The following is an 18,360-nucleotide window of genomic DNA, read 5'->3' on the forward strand; positions in this document are numbered from 1 at the left end:
GTACAGCCCGATCCAGCAGAGGAGAGTTCTAGCCCAACCAGGCTCCTCTCTTTACATTGTAAGCCTCACTGGGTGTCCAAACTAAAATGATAAGAGGCAACTTGGTAGACTCCTTACTGATGTTATAGCTGTACTCACAATGCCCTTTTTTTTTAAACACCAGCCAATCACAAGTCTTACATGTGAATAATCAATGTGTGAGTAATCAGGGAGCTCAAATAAAAGATAGTTGCAAGGTCTACCAAATGTTTAACTTTACTACCCGTAAGCTGTTGGAACCTTAGTTGCCACAGGTTCCCAATCTCCCCTCAAAATGTCAATCACAGACACTGAAGTGTGCTGGGCCCATAACCCAGAGGTTGAGGGATTGAAACCATCCTCTTCTAATTCCTGTGCTTTGTATCAGCATCAAGTCTATTTCCAGTCTGTTGATGTTTAACAAAGCATCTGATGTTGCAAGTGTCTGAAGTGAAATGTCTCCACCTGCTGAAGAGTAAATTTAATGGCATGTTGAGATTATTTCATCCATAAAAAAAGAAACTACAGTGCTCATACTCCTTTATTCCCGCTGTAACACCCATAAAAACTGGAGTGTAATACAGTAAATATACTACACTACAGGTAATAAATACTGTAAATAGAAACTGTAAAACATGTACGTTCAAAGTGCTTGTTGTGCTGTCTACCAGTCAGATTACCACAGGAGGTAATATCTGTTGCAGCTCTTTTAAAGACTCACCCATAATACCTGCTGGAGATGCCAGGTCCTCATACATGTAAAGCATGAGCTCTACCACTGAGCTACATCCCCTGAAGATTTTGAAATTCTTTTGACTTTTTTCTGAGATAGACTTAGACTTATCTTTATTAATCCTTTTGGGATGACTCCCGCAAGGAAATTGAAATATGCGGTGGCTTGAAATCAAACCTGGGCAAAATGCTTGCACTGCTACGATATAAATCATAGTTGAAAAGTAACACACCTTTGCCTTTCTGCTGGACAATACAACGTTCACTGCAAATCTTGTAACACAGATTGATAAGAAATACATTGGTGGAGACTGGTTGCTTCCAGTAGTTATGAGATAACACAATATTGTTTATGAAGGCACATCTGCGATTTGGAATACTTTGATGTGTCATTGGTTTGCTACCACTCTTAAAAAACAGCGCTCGTTGTCGGCAGGATTCGAACCTGCACGGGGAGACCCCAATGGATTTCTAGTCCATCACCTTAACCACTCGGCCACAACAACGTAATAAGCAGTGCTATGACTGTTTGCAGAAATGTTCATGTAGCACCTCAACACACCATATAATGCCTAAACTGCACTTGCAAAATAGCAGGGTGTTCAAATACTTATTTTCCTCACTGTATGATTCCTATGCATTGTGTATGGTAGCCATTACAATGTTATTTATTTATTTTATTACCACACACACAGCCTTAGCAGAGCTAACCCCCCCCCCCCCCATCTTTATCCTGATGCTTGATTGTAACAAAGCATCAACAGAGAGAAGTTGACTCCGTTGGTGTTTTAACAGACACACCTGGGCCAAATTGAAAACCAGATTCAGCTTTAAATCTTTTTAAATCCTAATCTAGTCCTCATTAAGTTTCAAATAATTTCACAGGAGTTAGTTATTATTTTTGATCATCAATACCAAATTGAATCTAATTGGATGGGAACATACACAGACTTCTCACAAAATCCCACTTGAATTCATATCTTGCTACTCGGTCAGAATCTTATTAACCTGGAGTCCCAGTCTCTGTCACAAGAAATAAGCTATATGTTTATATATGTTTTAGGCCTATTGGCAGACAGACATTTAAAATGTAGGCAATGGCAAATAAAGAATAAAGAATAAAGAATAAAGAGCCTTTTGCTGTCTGCGCTCAGCTTCAAACAACAATGTTAAAAACAACAGACAAAGCCAGAAATCTGGGTGTAGTCATGGACTCAGACCTGAACTTTACCAGCCACATTAAGACAATAACAAAGTCAGCCTACTATCACCTTAAGAATATATCAAGGGTTAAAGGACTTATGTGTCAACAGGATTTGGAAAAACTTGTCCATGCCTTTATCTTCAGTAGACTTGACTACTGTAACGGGGTCTTTACAGGTCTCCCTAAAAAATCAATCAGACAGCTACAGCTGATTCAGAACGCTGCTGCTCGAGTCCTCACTAAGACCAAGAGACTGGATCACATCACTCCAGTTCTGAAGTCTTTACACTGGCTTCCTGTGTCTCAAAGAATTGATTTCAAAGTACTCTTGCTACTTTATAAATCACTTAACGGTTTAGGTCCAAAATATATTTCTGATCTGCTACTACACTATGACCCCCCAGACCTCTCAGGTCATCTGGGACAGGTCTACTTTCTGTCCCCAGAGTCAGAACTAAACAGGGTGAAGCAGCTTTCAGTTTCTATGCTCCTCATATCTGGAATAAACTCCCAGAAACCTGCAGATCCGCTGCTACTCTCAGTTCTTTTAAATCAAGGCTGAAGACCTTCCTTTTTGATGCTGCCTTTCTTTAAATGACTGCTCATTTCTTTAAATTTCTTATGCTGCACTGTAACTTTTATTCTTGTGTTTTATGTGTCTATTTTTTTTAACTGTCTATTCATGTGTTTTATCAGTTTTTAATGCTTATGATTTTTAACTGTTTGTACTTGTGTTTTATCTGTTTAACTGATTTTATGTAAAGCACTTTGAATTGCCCTGTTGCTGAAATGTGCTCTACAAATAAAGCTGCCTTGCCTTGCCTTCCAACAAGACAATGATCCCAAACATACAGCAAAATCTACAAAGGAATGGTTCCCAAATAAACGTATCCAGGTGTTAGAATGGCCAAGTCAAAGTCCAGACCTGAATCCAATCGAGAATCTGTGGAAAGAACTGAAAACTGCTGTTCACAAACGCTCTCCATCCAACCTCACTGAGCTCGAGCTGTTTTTCAAGGAAGAATGGGCAAGAATTTCAGTCTCTCGATGTGCAAAACTGATAGAGACATACCCCAAGCGACTTGCAGCTGGAATCGCAGCAAAAGGTGGCTCTACAAAGTATTACGCAAGGGGGCCGAATAATTTTTTCAGTTTTTTTATTTGCTAAAAAAGTTTAAAATATCCAATAGATTTCGTTCCACTTCACAATTGTGTCCCACTTGTTGGTGATTCTTCACAAAAAATAAAATTGTATATCTTTATTTTTGAAGCCTGAAATGTGTCAAAAGGTTGAAAAGTTCAAGGGGGCCGAATACTTTCGCAAGGCACTGTATGTTTAAAAAAAAAAAAAGATAAATTGTATCTGTGACTGTAAGTATTGTTGTGCATATTTACAATAAAAATATTACAAAAAAAAAAGTTATGTAATGTAAGTAATGTAGTCAGTAAAATTAAATTAATTATACCTGGGATCCTGTGTGCATTCCATGCCTCTGTGACTTTTGTGATGCCAATCCTAGCCAGCTGGCATGTCTTTGGTTTGACACATAATATTTTGATGTTTTGTCCTCTATGTTGACTTCCTCTTGGTCCCCCAGCTCTACCAAAGCTGTCTTCAAAGGGTAGTTGACTCTGGGATTCACCTCCCACCACATTCTCTCATTCACATGGATCTGTGCAGGTTTTTAAGGATAGTGTAAGTCTGCCAGCCTTCATTAGAAATGCAATTGCAAGAAACCTGGATTAATTTTTAACAAAACATTCATTTCACCCTTGTAGAAGGAGTCTGACGGTAAGGCTGCCTTTTAGTATTGTGTCTGTATTCTGCCAGATTTTCCTGTATGAATAATGCCAGATAAACTTTTTCCCACAGTCAACTCTGACCTGATCCCATAGTCCATAGGAAAGTACAGCAGGTCTGAGGACAAATCACAGACAAACATAAAATATTACCTAAACAGCATTGGTCTAAGCCATAAATCCCTAAAGTGCCAATTAAAAGTCCAAAGCATTTCATTTTTTACACACACACACACACACACGCTTTATTTGTAGAGCACATTTCAGCAACAGGGCAATTCAAAGTGCTTTACATAAAATCAGTTAAACAGATAAAACACAAGTACAAACAGTTAAAAATCATAAGCATTAAAAACTGATAAAACACATGAATAGACAGTTAAAAACAAAATAGAAACATTAGGACACATAAAACACAAGAAAAAAAGTTACAGTGCAGCATAAGAAATTTAAAGAAATGAGCAGTCATGTAAAGAAAGGCAGCATCAAAAAGAAAGGTCTTCAGCCTTGATTTAAAGAACTGAGAGTAGCAGCGGATCTACAGGTTTCTGGGAGTTTGTTCCAGATATGAGGAGCATAGAAACTGAAAGCTGCTTCACCCTGTTTAGTTCTGACTCTGGGGACAGAAAGTAGACCTGTCCCAGATGACCTGAGAGGTCACACACACACAAGGTGGTGTGACACTATGGGCTTTTTTTTTCAGACTTGTTTTTAGTTTTGCTGAAGCACATTCATGATCCCTAATACCTTTCTAAACCACTTACCCTGGTCCCTGACCCCTGCCCCCAGAGCTGGTATCTGTTCCTCAGCGGAGCAGGTCGGGCCCTCTGCTCTGGCTGACTGGAGGTCGGCGGATTCAGACGAGGAGGCCTCAAAGACCAACTGCTCTCGCAGCATCTGGTCCTAGTCTTCTGGCAGCGAGACCTCCAAAGACCAACTGCTTTAGCAGCATCTGGTCCTAGTCTTCTGGCAGCGAGGCCTCCAAAGACCAACTGCTTTCGCAGCGCCTAGTCTCTGCCGAAGCCGCTGGCCTCCAGCTACCCGGAGCAGGACCCTGAACTTAAAGACTCAACATGGCTTGTACTTATAAGGTCCTCTATGGACGTTTTGTGACCTCACTCATGAGGTCATCGTGAACTCACAGCTGATTGGCCAGTAGTTCTTTAGATGTGTTATAGAATGCTGTGATGTCATACACCGTAGAAAATTCCAGTCTATAAGACTTTATCATTTTATTTGTATTTATTTTTGAGGGATGAAAACAAAACATATTGTAATACATTATGAGAATATACACATCACACTATACATGTGTAAATTAATTTAACGTGTTTAGAGCAGACATATTTTCACCTGTAGGTCGGTAACTAGGAGTTTATTAAACCAAAACTAGAGCTGTGATGGTTGGAGAAGTGAAAAGATGACCCAAACGGCTTTTCATAGTTTTATTTAGTTTCTTTCGACTTTGAATGAAGTGCGTGTTTTACGATGCTAAAATTACTGTTTATTTACATGGAGTCTGATGGATTTAGCAATTTTAATTACGTGGATTTTTTAATGTTTAAAAAAGAATCTTACTCTTCAACAGAAAGGTCAACCTACTTAAAATCCTTTCCATAAAGTTGTCAAAAATTTAGAATAATAATCAGAGCCTCTCAGTGGCAAAACAAGCACTTTTGTGAAGGTATATACTAGGGATGATCCGAGTACCCGGCTGAAACGAGAATCCGGTACGGATAAAGCACTTCTGCCGAGTACAAGTATTATCCGAGTAATATGAGTCAATATCCGTGCTCGGATTGAATAAAACTCCTCAACTGGCCGCGCAGCGTTCTGTGATAATCACAGCACCCCCCCCCCGCCTACAAACCCGCTCGGATCAATCACACACACACACAGAACATGGAGAAATGCGCTCCCTCGGCCGCTCTCTCTCTCTCTCTCTCTCTCGCTCTCTCTCTCGCTCTCTCCTGCTCCGTAAGTCAATTCGGTCTGCGGATCTGTTCCGTTAACGTTTAGGGTTTCTTCAGCTTCAGGTTTGTTTTTAACTTCGGTTTGTAGTCCTTACATAGTAACCAGTAGATTTCTGGTGAACGTGGGGTTTGTAGTCCTTACATAGTAACCAGTAGATTTCTGGTGAACGTGGGGTTTGTAGTCCTTACATAGTAACCAGTAGATTTCTGGTGAACGTGGGGTTTGTAGTCCTTACATAGTAACCAGTAGATTTCTGGTGAACGTGGGTTTCAGACATGCTGCTTGTTTTAAATGCAACTCCAGTTGCGTCTCTGCCATCGGAGATTTTTTTTTTTTAACTGTCAGCTCACACACACACACACATTTCACACATACCTGGTGTGGAAATAAAAAAACTAAAAAAGAACCAAAAACAAAAAAAAATCACACTGATCATAAAAAAATAAAAAGTTAAAAAAAGAAAGTTATATTGAGTATGAAAACTCTTGTTCATTACATTTTACTTCATAATTGCAACCGCATGTGTTGTATTAATTGTTGCAAAACGTTCTGTATATAGTTTGTTTGTTACCATGACAACACCATTGATCTGAAGCTCGATGCTGTCATGTAAATAGTTTTCAAATCAGCAATAAATATAACAGTTTCTGATCAACTCATATCAATTGCATGCTTAAATAACATACCGGTTAAAGCCCCGCACATTTCAAGAGAACCCGACCCACTTCCGGGTTAAATCTGACCACTTCCGGTTTAGGCCCCGCCCAGTCCGAGTACGGATCCGGATACAGATAATTCATGTGGTAAACAGATACAGATACAGATACAGATAATGCTGTACTCGCTCATCCCTAGTGTATATGCATTTATCAAAACAAAAGTTGATGTTTATAAATTTATCAAAACAAAAGTTGATGTTTATAAATTTATCAAAACAAAAGTTGATGTGTATATACATTAATTAAAAAGAAAGTTAATGTGTTTATGCATTAATCTAAAAGGAAGTTGATGTGTATATTTATTGATCAGTAGACCTCGTGGCACAACGGTAGCGTGTCTGACTCCAGATCAGAAAGTTGTGTGTTCAAATTACGTTGGGATCAAATGTTTAGGGGGGGGCAGTAGATCATTCGGTTGGGAACCAGAGGGTTGCTGGTTTAAATCCCCATGTGGACCAAAGTGTGGGTTGGTGGCTGGAGAGATGCCACTTCACCTCCTGGGCACTGCCAAGTGCTCTGAAGCAAGGCACTGAACCCCCAAACCGCTCAGGGTGTTGGACCACTTTGATATGTCAGTTTAAATAACCCTTTTGTTGTAAGAGAAATAGTTTAATTTGTTATGAATCTATTTTGTAATTTTACACGTGTAAAAATATCAGAAAACATATCGATATTGCAGTTTTCATAATCAATATTGCAATATCACATTTTGTCAATATCGTGCCGCCCTAGTGTGTGTGTGTGTGTGTGTGTGTGTGTGTGTGTGTGTGGGAGTGGGGCTGCTAAATGTCAAGGGCTGGGAGGAGATGGATGCAGAACAACGTGGTAGTACAGTGTGTGTCTGTGTGTGTGTGTGTGTGTGTGTGTGTGTGTGTGTATGAGTGAGAGAGAGAGAGACAAATAAAAAAAGCTTCAAGTAGACTCTTATAATATAATCATTTTGTTTCTATAATTTAAATTAAAATATCTGACTTTACTGCCACTATCTGTTTCTGCTTCTCTACCATATTTATAGTGTGTGATTTGCATAATACCAATCATAGCCTACATCACATATAAAACTACCTCTGTCCCTGTTCTGTTTTTAAAGACACAACATTAGGTTTTTTAATCAGACTGACAGTCAAACTGGAAATGTCCCCGTGTTTCTCCATTTTCAGGGATTATGTTCCCAGTTTTGATCTCGGACGTCTAGTGACTTTATATCATATCAGAATATTCTATTACTACCCACTATGAATATTAAAATACACCTAACCATGTGTCCTGTATCATAGCTACATGTATGACCTTTGCAGCAAAAGAACATGTGAAAATCAGTTTGGTATTCAGTGAGGTTGATTGGTTGTTTAGAGGCTAAAAACAGGTTTAAACTAACAGTCCCTGTTTAAGGCTGTTGGGTGCTAACTCTAGCAGGAGGATAACACGGGGTAGACACCACCGATTGGTTTCATTTCTCTCTCCACTGACAGACCTCCTAATGTTCAAACTACAGAGCTACGTGTTGAAATTGACTGGAATTCTCCTTTAAGGAAAAGTCCATCTGCTTTAAAAAGATGTCTTAATGCACCTCTCCATATTTCCTGACATTTGCCGTTACAATCAGATATGTCACTGTAAAAAATAGAATGTTGGCACATGTAGGGAGCTGCGTTGGGAACCGGAGGGTCGCCGGTTCAAGTCCCCATGCGGACCAAATTACAGAGTGGTTGGATGCCACTTCACATCCTGGTAACTGCCAGGTACCCCCCCAACCGCTCAAGGCGCTGGTCCAGCTGGTAGCCTACTCACTCTGACATCTCTCCATTAATGCTTGAATAGATCCTGAGCGTGTGTGTGTGTATTTCAGGCCTGTGTGGGATTACTGAAAAAGTGTACACAGAGTGTAAATTGTAATTTCCCCACTGGGGATCAATAAATATTATAGATGAAATTATATTAATCAAAAAGAAAGATTATGTGTATGTATTACTCAAAAAGAACGTAGAGGCATATAACGTATAGGCATATATGCATATGTGTATATGCCTTAAAAAGAACACATATGCATTAATCAAAACGAAAGTTGATGTGTACTTGCATTAATCAGCAGACCTCGTGGCGCAATGGTAGCGTGTCTGACTCCAGATCAGAAGGTTGCGTGTTCAAATCACGTTGGGGTCAAATGTCCTTACTGCAGTTTGTGTGTGTATTTCAGCCCTGTGAGTGATTAGTAACTGAGTGTAAATTGTAATTTCCCCACTGAGGATCATTAAGTTATTTTAATCCAGTGGTTCTCAACCGGTGGGGCGCGCCCCCCTCTCTCCTGGGGGGGCGCGAGTAGACTACAGGATGGGAGGTGAAAAAGACTGCTCAACCACGGGAGCTGCCGTGAGCCCCTCTCCCGTCCAAAAGCACTCACAGTTAGCAGTAGCCTCGCGCAGCAGGCACAGCCTGCAGTCAGAGCAGAGAGAAGACACACACCCCTCCGCGTCCAGGCTAGGGTGACCACCCGTCCCGCGTAGCGCGTGCGCGCACAGCGTTTGAAGCCCAATTCATACGTCCCGCAAATTGAGACCGTGTCACGCATAATCAATGCTTGCTCAAAAAAAAAGTTGGTCGCTCTATCTTGGAGCCCGAGGCAGCCAAACGAACAACTCGTTCGGGATGAACTGCGCCTGTAAAGAGAGCCGGCGGCAGCAGCCAGTAGGGGGGGGGGACAAAAAGCTGAGGTAAAGTCGGACAGTTTCCAGCCAATTTCAGAAGAGGAGGTGACAAAAACACTGTGGTGCGATTCCGATTTAATAAAATATAATCAGACCCACATATCAGCTGGAACAGTCTCTAGTTTTAATTGTAGCTCTCAGAATGTTCTACATGAGATCTGATGCTGATTTTAATTAACAACAGACTGGAGATGATCTGTGATCTGAACGGATTTAGTCTCTCTGACTTCTAAACGTCACTATCAGCCAGAATGTACAGAATATGACTGTAAATCAGCCAAATAGTTAAAATCCCTCTGATTCGTTGTCATGACAGCGCACGCACGTGCATACCAGACACTGGGAAGGGACTTTTAGGAACGCGCTTTCCAATTCAAAAAATGGAGAAAGAGCCCGAGTCTGAGCAGTCAGGCCCCCCCACCATCAGTTAAAAAGAGAAGGTGGGTACAAGGAAGACTGGGAAGACTCTTTTGTTTAAACTGTTCCTGTGGTGTTGAGAAACTACAATTCCTGTTAGTCCTATAATTTTATATTATGTATTTAAAGTGAATAAATTGTAAGGAAATATAAAATTAAATAGCTAAAGTAAATCGTAAGTGGAAGTGCATCTGTCAATTATATTATAATTGTATGAATGTTCAAAATATTAATCTTTATTTAGAAAATACACATTGGTTGGCCTATTCATGAGCTTACATCAGCAGTTACACATGTTCAGGGGCATAGGGCATTATTAATATACCATGTAAGGTGGTATGTGCTAGAAATGGGTAAACCAGTATTAGTGAGTCTGCTCGTGGGGGGGAGGGGGGGTAGGCACCGCTGCGCCAGGCAGTGTCCCACATTGTCCCTCAGAAACATACCACTTGTCCCCCCTTGGGCTTATTAGCAGGTGGTCACCCTATTCTTAAGTAAGTTTTATCTTGAAGCTTTTGAGTGTTCTTTAGGTTTTTATCTGCTTTAACTATTACCGGACAGCGGGGGCACGGAGCAGAGCAGAGCGGCCATTAGGGAGGAATCCACCTCCGTGTTCAGTTCCATTTAGAACTGGCGGCAAAAATCTTAACGTTGGAACTTTATGATGAATAGAAATGTTGACAGGTTGATTTCTGTTAATAACAAACACAACTATAGTCAATAGAAAAAAACAAAATATGACAAGCCATCTTGGTTCATCTTTCCACTGTTCCTACAATCACCACTGGTTGGAAACTAAAGGATCCAAACTCAAAGGATGTTCCTCTTTAACTAAAAGGTCTATCTCTGTAGGGATCCATCCCATAATGTTGTCACACACTTAGAATAATAATCTGAGTCTGTCAGCAGCAACAACACAACCTTTAGTGGACGCTGACTTTACCTTTAAATTAGGAGTTTAAACAGAGACACAACAGGAAGAATAAATCCATCAAATCAAGTCCCCAATAATCAGCATATGGCCTTGTTTTATTTCAGGTAGTCAGCATGGAGCTGTTCCACATTCCCAGACATTTAAAACAAGTCAATCATTGGCGTTATTCTACGAGTCAGATGAATAAATCAGCTGTTTGCTATTTGAGCTGCTCTGTTTCCTGCTGCTCCGTCATTCTTTAGTGTCTTCTGGAAACAGGTTGCCGTCCTTTATGTTTCTTTTGGATGACATCATCAGTGTCTTTGCTTTAGTCTGAAGAAACTCCAACAGATTTAAAACCACATGCAGTCACAGAAAATACAACCAGGGAATAGAAAATGAAAATGAAATGAAATGAAAAGTCCCCAAAGTAGGAAAATATAATGTTAATCTACCAAACAACAATAACTGGAGAGCATCCAATTAAACATGGGCGACTTCCAGTATGTCAATAATGAAGACAGGGATGTTTGGACATATTACAGATTAATTTTTATTTTTATTTAACCTTTATTTAACCAGGTACAATCCCACTGAGCTACAGTAACTCTTCTTCCAGGGAGTCCTGGCAAGACAGGTGGCAATAAGTTTCATAATACATAAAAGTCAGGACAATGGTTCCGTACTACACCACGAATCTCTATGGATACTACAACACAAACAAGACTTTACAGTTAACTTAAGCTAATGCAGACATCCAACTTAAAATCAGGTTCCACTGAGATTTGAACTCAGATCACTGGATTCAGAGTCCAGAGTGCTAACCATTACACCATGGAACCTTTAAAAGTGTTGCAAGGGTTTGCTAGACAGTTTCTTTCATAATATCCACATGTGTGCTATTAAAGGCACACAACAATCACAATGAAGATGAAAAAAAAAACAATTATTGGCCAACTTAAGTCATTTAGTTAGCTAATTTTTCAGAGGATGTTAAGAACAGGTTTTGAAGGACTGGCCACAGACAGTGAATACAGCAGTAGATATGTCTACTGTGTACAAACACATGGTAACTTCACATGTGTTGACAATAAAGATGCTCACAAAATGCTGTACTTACCATTGAGTTTTTTGTGCACATTCATTTCCGCTTAAATACAAAGAATTGCTAAGTTCTTTATTCCCAATATCATGTCTCAGACATTAGTTCCAGATGAAAACACTAATTGTCAGAAGTGGGATTTGAACCCACGCCTCCAATGGAGACTGAGACCCGAAGGCAGCGCCTTGGACTGCCCGGCCATCCTGACTGATCCAACAGCTGATCAGTAGGACCTGTCTCCACTATACGGCCCAGTTTAATCTCCGTAAATTTTACGGAAATCCTGCAAACAGCTATGTTGACTGTTTATTTGTGTGGATTTTAAAATCTATCTGTCAACCCCATCTTGCCCGTACTGGATGGAATGATGTCAATTTGCGCTTTTTATCTGTTATACATAACAACCTGGATGCAACAAAGAACCCTTTTCTCCTGTTTTGTACACAACCCAAAGTTTTACAAAACAAAAGATAACTTTCACCAAATCCCTCAGTTAAATCACAGTCAGTAACTTTACATGTGTTGACAACACATGCACTGTGTCCAAACCTTTCTGTGTAAAAAAATATCAAACTCAGACATTAGTTCCAGATGAAAACACTAGTTGTCAGAAGTGGGATTTGAACCCACGCCTCCAGTGGAGACTGCAACCTGAACGCAGCGCCTTGGACCGCTCGGCCATCCTGACTGATCCAACAAATGTTCAGTAGGACCTGTCTCAAAAATTATAATATAGTGAATGAAACATGTCATGATATAGTAGGTTCTCAGTCATCCATGTCATAGTTAACAAGGGAAGGTTTCTCAACTGTCAGCCCAAATATATGGAGACATGGAGACATGGAAGAAAGTCACCAGTGTGGCAATGTGCTTGACATTGGCAATAAATTGCACGGGATGTGAAGGGAATGTGCAATACAGACCAAATCCTATGGTGGGAATCAAGATCCACCAATGTTTCTGTCCACAATGTCCACCTGAATCCAGAAATGTCCCTGCCAGATGGGAAATAGACTGACAATTGGGTCAACATTGTGCAATTATCTTCAAAATGTCCAACTGAATCCACAAATAAACCTGCCAGATGGGAAATAAACTGATAACTGTCTTCATGGTCTAAATGTGTCATATATTGCCGTACAATTCCCACAATGAGTCCAGATGTGTCCGTTTTGGTTCTTGATCCATGCTATTACCCCAAAAGTGCACAACTGGGCCAAGGGACATTGGACTTGGTAAAAGGTCCTCCGCAGAAGTTTTGTCTCTTATCCAAGAGACTTCTTTAGTTGTTTTTTACACAGAAAGGGTTTGACACAGTGCCCACTCCCCCACCCATATCTGACAGTTGAAAGCTGTGGGGAAAGGGGGGTTCCAAAGCTAATAGACCATTCAACAAGCAATTCTGATGCACTATACTGGCCCATTCAGGATGAGCACTGTATACTTTGACTGCAGCAACACAAATTCAAATTTCAGTGATCCCTAATTTTTATGGTGATTACGAGACTGAATGCAAAGTGTGTATCCCCCATGTAACTCAAAGCCTATCACTTCCAGTCAATACTGTCAAATTTGGAGCTCCTTCCAATTACATTAACAACCAGGGGCCTGTTGCACGAAACTAGGATAAGGCATCAAGCCGGGATATTCAAGTTATCCTGGATGAATTTAGCTTGGACTCGGTTGCACGAAACCAGATTGAATTAAGCCCAGCCAAGTAACCATGGAGATTTATTCTTTGCGGCTAGCCTGGTCCAGAGCAGGCTAACAACCAGGCTAAGATTAATCCTGGAGTCTCATGTGTCAAATCAGCTGCAGCTCTGATCCGAAATAAACGTGTTTAACAGTTATTGCGTTGTCTTCTGCATGTGCTCTGCTTTATTTTTATTAACATGCATTAGCCTACTTGTCACTTTTGTTTTCGCGAGTTTGATTTAAACCCTACAGCTGTTTAGATGTTAGGAATGGTTGCACTGGCACCCTGATGCGGAGTGGGACTTTTCCCGGTGGGACGGTACTATGTCGAGGCTGCCTGGCGTGCGGCCGCTGCCCGGTGGCCGGTGGCCGCCGCTGCCCGCTGCCCGGTGGCTGCTGCCCGCTGCCCGGTGGCTGCTGCCCGGTGCCCGGTGCCTGGTGCCCGGTGGCCGGTGGCCGGTGGCTATTGCCTGCCAGCAGACTTGCGAGTTGTGTCAGTGTCCACTCTCTCTGTAAAAGTAGAGATGAGCAGCGCAGCGTCCGTGGTCTCAGCTTCAGGTTTATACAGGACGCGCTCCGGAGATTAAGTGTGACGATATTAATGTAGCGATATTCCAAGATGATATTAATGGCAGACTGGTCAGAGACCAATACATTCATGATTTCATTTTGTTGCTTGTCCTTCTCTAATAAAGGACAGTTTGTGTTACTCCGTAATATGTAGGCCTAATGTTTTATTATAGCTTACATTGGTTTCATAACCTTCTCAATTAGTCTCACATCCCTGGACCAATGACGTGGCCTATATACGTACTGTATATAGTGTAGTTTACATTCATCACACCGGGAACACCACAATGCTTCTTAATCTTTTTATTTTAATGCTGTGACTTGTTAGAAGAAGAAAAAAAAAACATACACATTGTTTTACATATATGCACACAGCATATATTGAAGTCACTTACTTCTTTTTCTAGTTTTTGGCCCATTCTGATTGTTCGGTATGAACATTAATTGTATAAAGATATTTAGTATTAGACACAGCTTATAGAGATTTGTGCATATGGTTGTAAAACATGTTCTCACGTTGTGAATAAGGGTTTGAAATTAAGCCTAGAGTCCCTAGGGTCCATTTCCCAAGGAACATTAATTCCCTCTGCTCACTTTTAAGGCAAAGGCTAAATAATAATCCATTTTATTTATATAGTGCTTTACATGGTAAGCTATTAAAACACAGTGTAGCCTACAACTTTGTAAAAATGTGGAGTGACTATAGGCTAAGAAGATATTTTTACAACCATACACATTCAATCGGGTCCACTATGTTGGGCTTTTTCTCTCCGTTTGAGCCGTATTTCCCTTTTTGCATATTATATATTCTTCCCCTCCTCGTTACTTTCCATTAGAAGCTGCTGCTCATTGGGTGAAACATATGGCGCATGCGTCTTCTCAATTCTTCATCGGTAAATCTGTGATCGATCCCATGGTCTATTTGAGAAAGCCGTGAACGTGCACTCATCCCAGCTATCTACACCTGGATTGACATAGCTCCACCTGTTCATCCTGGCTCGGCAAACGTGCAACCGATTAAGCCGCGATGAGCAGATCACACTAAGTCAAGCTGCGCTTTTTCACTTATCCTGTATATCTTTATTCTGCTTTTGTGCAACAGGCCCCTGCATTGGCCGGGAATTTTGTCCTGTCTCCCGCGTGGCAGGTGAGAATTCTACAACTGAACCTCCAACATTTGACATGCTTTGAATTGCACCTCTGAAAAATATCAGTCTGCATGGCCACATTATGTTTTCACAAGTGTCAGCAAAAAGGTAATTTTATCCATCTTCCATCAAACACGGATCACAGACTCTTGGGCGCCTAGTGCACCAACAATCAAAATGGAGCTAACATGCATGAATGAAATCTAGAAGTTAATATCACCAGAAATGAGCTGTTTGCCTTCACACAAACATTCCCCTTTTGTGAAGGGGCTAATTCCGAATAGTAGTAAAGGAAAGCTGCATTAGCCGGGAATCGGACCCAGGTCTCCCACGTGGCAGGCAAGAATTCTACCACTGAACCACCAATGCTTGACGCGGTATACATTCCCCCACTGAAAAAAGTCAGTCTGCATGGCCACAGTACGGTTTCACAATTGTCAGCATAAAGGTAATTTAATCCATCTTCCATCAAACACGGATGACAGTCTCTTGGGCTGCCTATTGCACCAACAACCAAAACGGAGCTAACATGCATGACTGAAATCTAGAAGTTAACATCACCAGAAATTTGCTGTTTGCCTTCACACAAACATTCCCCTTAAGTGCAAGGGCTAATTCAGAATAGTACTAAAGGAAACCTGCATTGGCCGGGAATCAGACCCAGGTCTCCCGCGTGGCAGGCGAGAATTTGACCACTGAATCACCAATGCTTGACGCACATTAAACTGCACCGCTGAAAAAAATCAGTCTGCATGGCAACATTATGTTTTCACAAGTGTCAGCAAAAAGGTAATTTTAGCCGTCTTCAAGCAACCCCGGATCCCAGTCTCTTGGGGTGCCTAGTGCACCAACAAACAAAATGGAGCTAACATGCATGACTGAAATCTAGTCGACCAGAAATAAGTTGTTTGCCTTCACACAAACATGCCCCTTTTGTGCAGGGGTTAATTCCAAATAGTAGTGAAGGAAAAGTTCATTGGCTGGGAATCGGACCCAGGTCACCCACGCGGCAGACAAGAATTCTACCACTGAACCACCAATGCTTGATTGGGTCAAAATTGCACCAGTGAAAACAATAAGTCCGCATGGCCACATTATGTTTTCACAAATGTCAGCAAAAAAAGCTAATTACGAAAAGATGTAAAGGAAAACTGCATTGGCCAAGAACCGGACCCCGGTCTCAAGACTACGGGGTTGAGAGAGCACAAGACTCCAGGAAAGGGAAGAAGTTGAGTTAGTAACATGCATTAATGGGATGAGATTGCATGCAGATGGAGAGAAGGAGGAGAGAGGTGCTTAGTGCTCAAATCAAAATCAAAAAGAAGCAGAAACAGATAGTGGCAATAAAGTCAGATATTTTAATAAGTGGAAGAAACAATATGATTATATTATTAGAGTCTACTTGAAGCTTTTTATATTTGTCTCTCTCTCTCACTCACACACACAGTGTACTACCACGTTGTTCTGCATCCATCTCCTCCCAGCCCTTGACATTTAGCAGCCCCACAACACACACAGACACACACATACACGCCAAAAGGTCTACTTACTAATGCATATACACATCAACTTTCTTTTTGATTAACTTTATTTTGGATTAATGCATATACACATCAACTTTATTTTGAATTAATGAAAATACACATCATCTTTCTTTTAAGCTGCAGTTCTAGAATGTTAAGCTGCACTTCTAGAACAATAGGTTGAAGTTTTAGAATTTGAACATGCATTATCACCAGACTTTAGTTTGATCTGAGGAACAGGAGGTCAGCACAGGCCATGATCGTAGAATGCAGGCACATTTTAGTCTGTTAAATTACAGGGATTTTTACACTGGGATGGAACTGCTAATCTTGCGATTGACAGACGATCTTCCCCAATACAGCCACCTGATACGGTACAGAACTCAGGCATTCCCACTCTCTAAAACACCACCGCCCAACGTGGGGCTCGATCCCACGACCCTGAAATTAAGAGTCTCATGCTCTACCGACTGAGCTAGCCAGGCGCTTCTTAACCCTTTTGTTGTCCTTCGGGTCCTGGGGACCCGTGCAGTTTTACCCATAGTGTTGTCCTCCGAGTCCCCGGGACCCGTGGCGTTGTACTTTGGGTTCCAGGGAGCCGTAGCATTGTCCTTTGTGTCCCAAGGACCCTTGACGTGGTCCTTTGGGTCCCCGGGACCCATGACATTGTCCTTTGGGTCCATAGGACCCGTGGCATTGGCCTTGCGGATCCCAAGGACCCGTGGCATTGTCCTTCAGGACACGGGGACCCTTGACATTGTCCTTTGGGTCCCAGGGACCCGTGGTACACTCAATCGGTCGTATTAGTTCTGCTACCCTCCCATTGTCCTGCCTTTGAGTCCCTGAGATTCTGGCCAGTGGCTTGTAGTTGTAGTAAAAACAGGAAAGGCAAAGGCGAGTGGAAAGGGAGGTTAAAAAAAGAAAACTAAAGGCTTGACATTAGCCTACTAATTATTTTTATTACACACACACACACACACACACACACACACACACACACACAATATACACTTTAGACACATTTGTCTTCTTGTTGTCGTCATACGACGACGACGACAAAGATGATGGCCAAGGCCAAGTGGATGTTTAAGTTCAAGACGAAGAAGGACAAGAAGAAGAAGAAGTAGAAGAAGAAGAAGAAGAAGAGGGTGGACATGCAAGGGACGAAGAAGAAGAAGAAGAAGAAGACGAAGACAAAGAAGTACAAGTAGGAGAAGACGACGAAGAAGAAGAAGAAAAAGAAGAAGTAGAGGGTAGTGAAGAAGAGGGGCAAGAGGAGGATGAGGAAACATTTGTGTCAAAAGATGGCAAAGTAAAATTGTCCTCGAAAACGTGTCATCCCAGTGTCCCTAGACCTCATTGCCACGCCACCGAAAAAGACAAACCCGACCAAGAAGAGGACACGACAGACGCGGCTGCCGCGCTGCTACTACAGCGCCCGGGACCCACTGAGTACGCCGCGGAACACGTCCACGACATAGTGTCTGCGTTTGGCCTGTTTGTCACGCGGCAAATCAAAGACATGGTTGTGGTCGCCACGAACCTCGAGGGTCAAAGGAGATGTGCCACTGCCGGCAAGTAGAAAGCGATGGACGTCACGGACCTGCAAGCCTACCTCGGGCTGCTGCTCCTCGCGGGCGTTTACCGGTCCCGCAACGAGGAGAGCCTGTGGCACGAGGAGAGAGGCAGGGCCATTTTCCGCGCCACAATGCCAATCAAGCAGTTTCACGCGTACTCTAGACTGTTGCGATTCGAAGACCGCAAGTCGAGAGCTGCCCGCCAAGCCTCGGACAAACTGGCGGCCGTACGAGAAGTGTGGGACGAGTGGACGCGGCAGCTG

General features: G+C 41.9%; 4 non-coding genes across 4 annotated transcripts; 1 reads left to right on the forward strand and 3 right to left on the reverse strand.

Annotated features, from left to right (window-relative positions):
* Positions 1-1,174: 1,174 nt before the first annotated feature.
* trnas-aga (transfer RNA serine (anticodon AGA)) lies at positions 1,175-1,256 on the reverse strand. The gene has a single exon. It is a non-coding gene; the product is annotated as a tRNA-Ser (tRNA).
* Positions 1,257-8,538: 7,282 nt separating this feature from the next.
* trnaw-cca (transfer RNA tryptophan (anticodon CCA)) lies at positions 8,539-8,610 on the forward strand. Its single transcript has one exon. It is a non-coding gene; the product is annotated as a tRNA-Trp (tRNA).
* Positions 8,611-11,252: 2,642 nt separating this feature from the next.
* On the reverse strand, positions 11,253-11,324 carry trnaq-cug (transfer RNA glutamine (anticodon CUG)). Its single transcript has one exon. It is a non-coding gene; the product is annotated as a tRNA-Gln (tRNA).
* Positions 11,325-12,189: 865 nt separating this feature from the next.
* trnal-cag (transfer RNA leucine (anticodon CAG)) lies at positions 12,190-12,272 on the reverse strand. The gene has a single exon. It is a non-coding gene; the product is annotated as a tRNA-Leu (tRNA).
* Between the last annotated feature and the right edge of the window lie 6,088 nt (positions 12,273-18,360).

Source organism: Etheostoma spectabile, unplaced genomic scaffold, assembly GCF_008692095.1.
Source record: "Etheostoma spectabile isolate EspeVRDwgs_2016 unplaced genomic scaffold, UIUC_Espe_1.0 scaffold00018880, whole genome shotgun sequence".
NCBI lineage: Eukaryota > Metazoa > Chordata > Actinopteri > Perciformes > Percidae > Etheostoma > Etheostoma spectabile.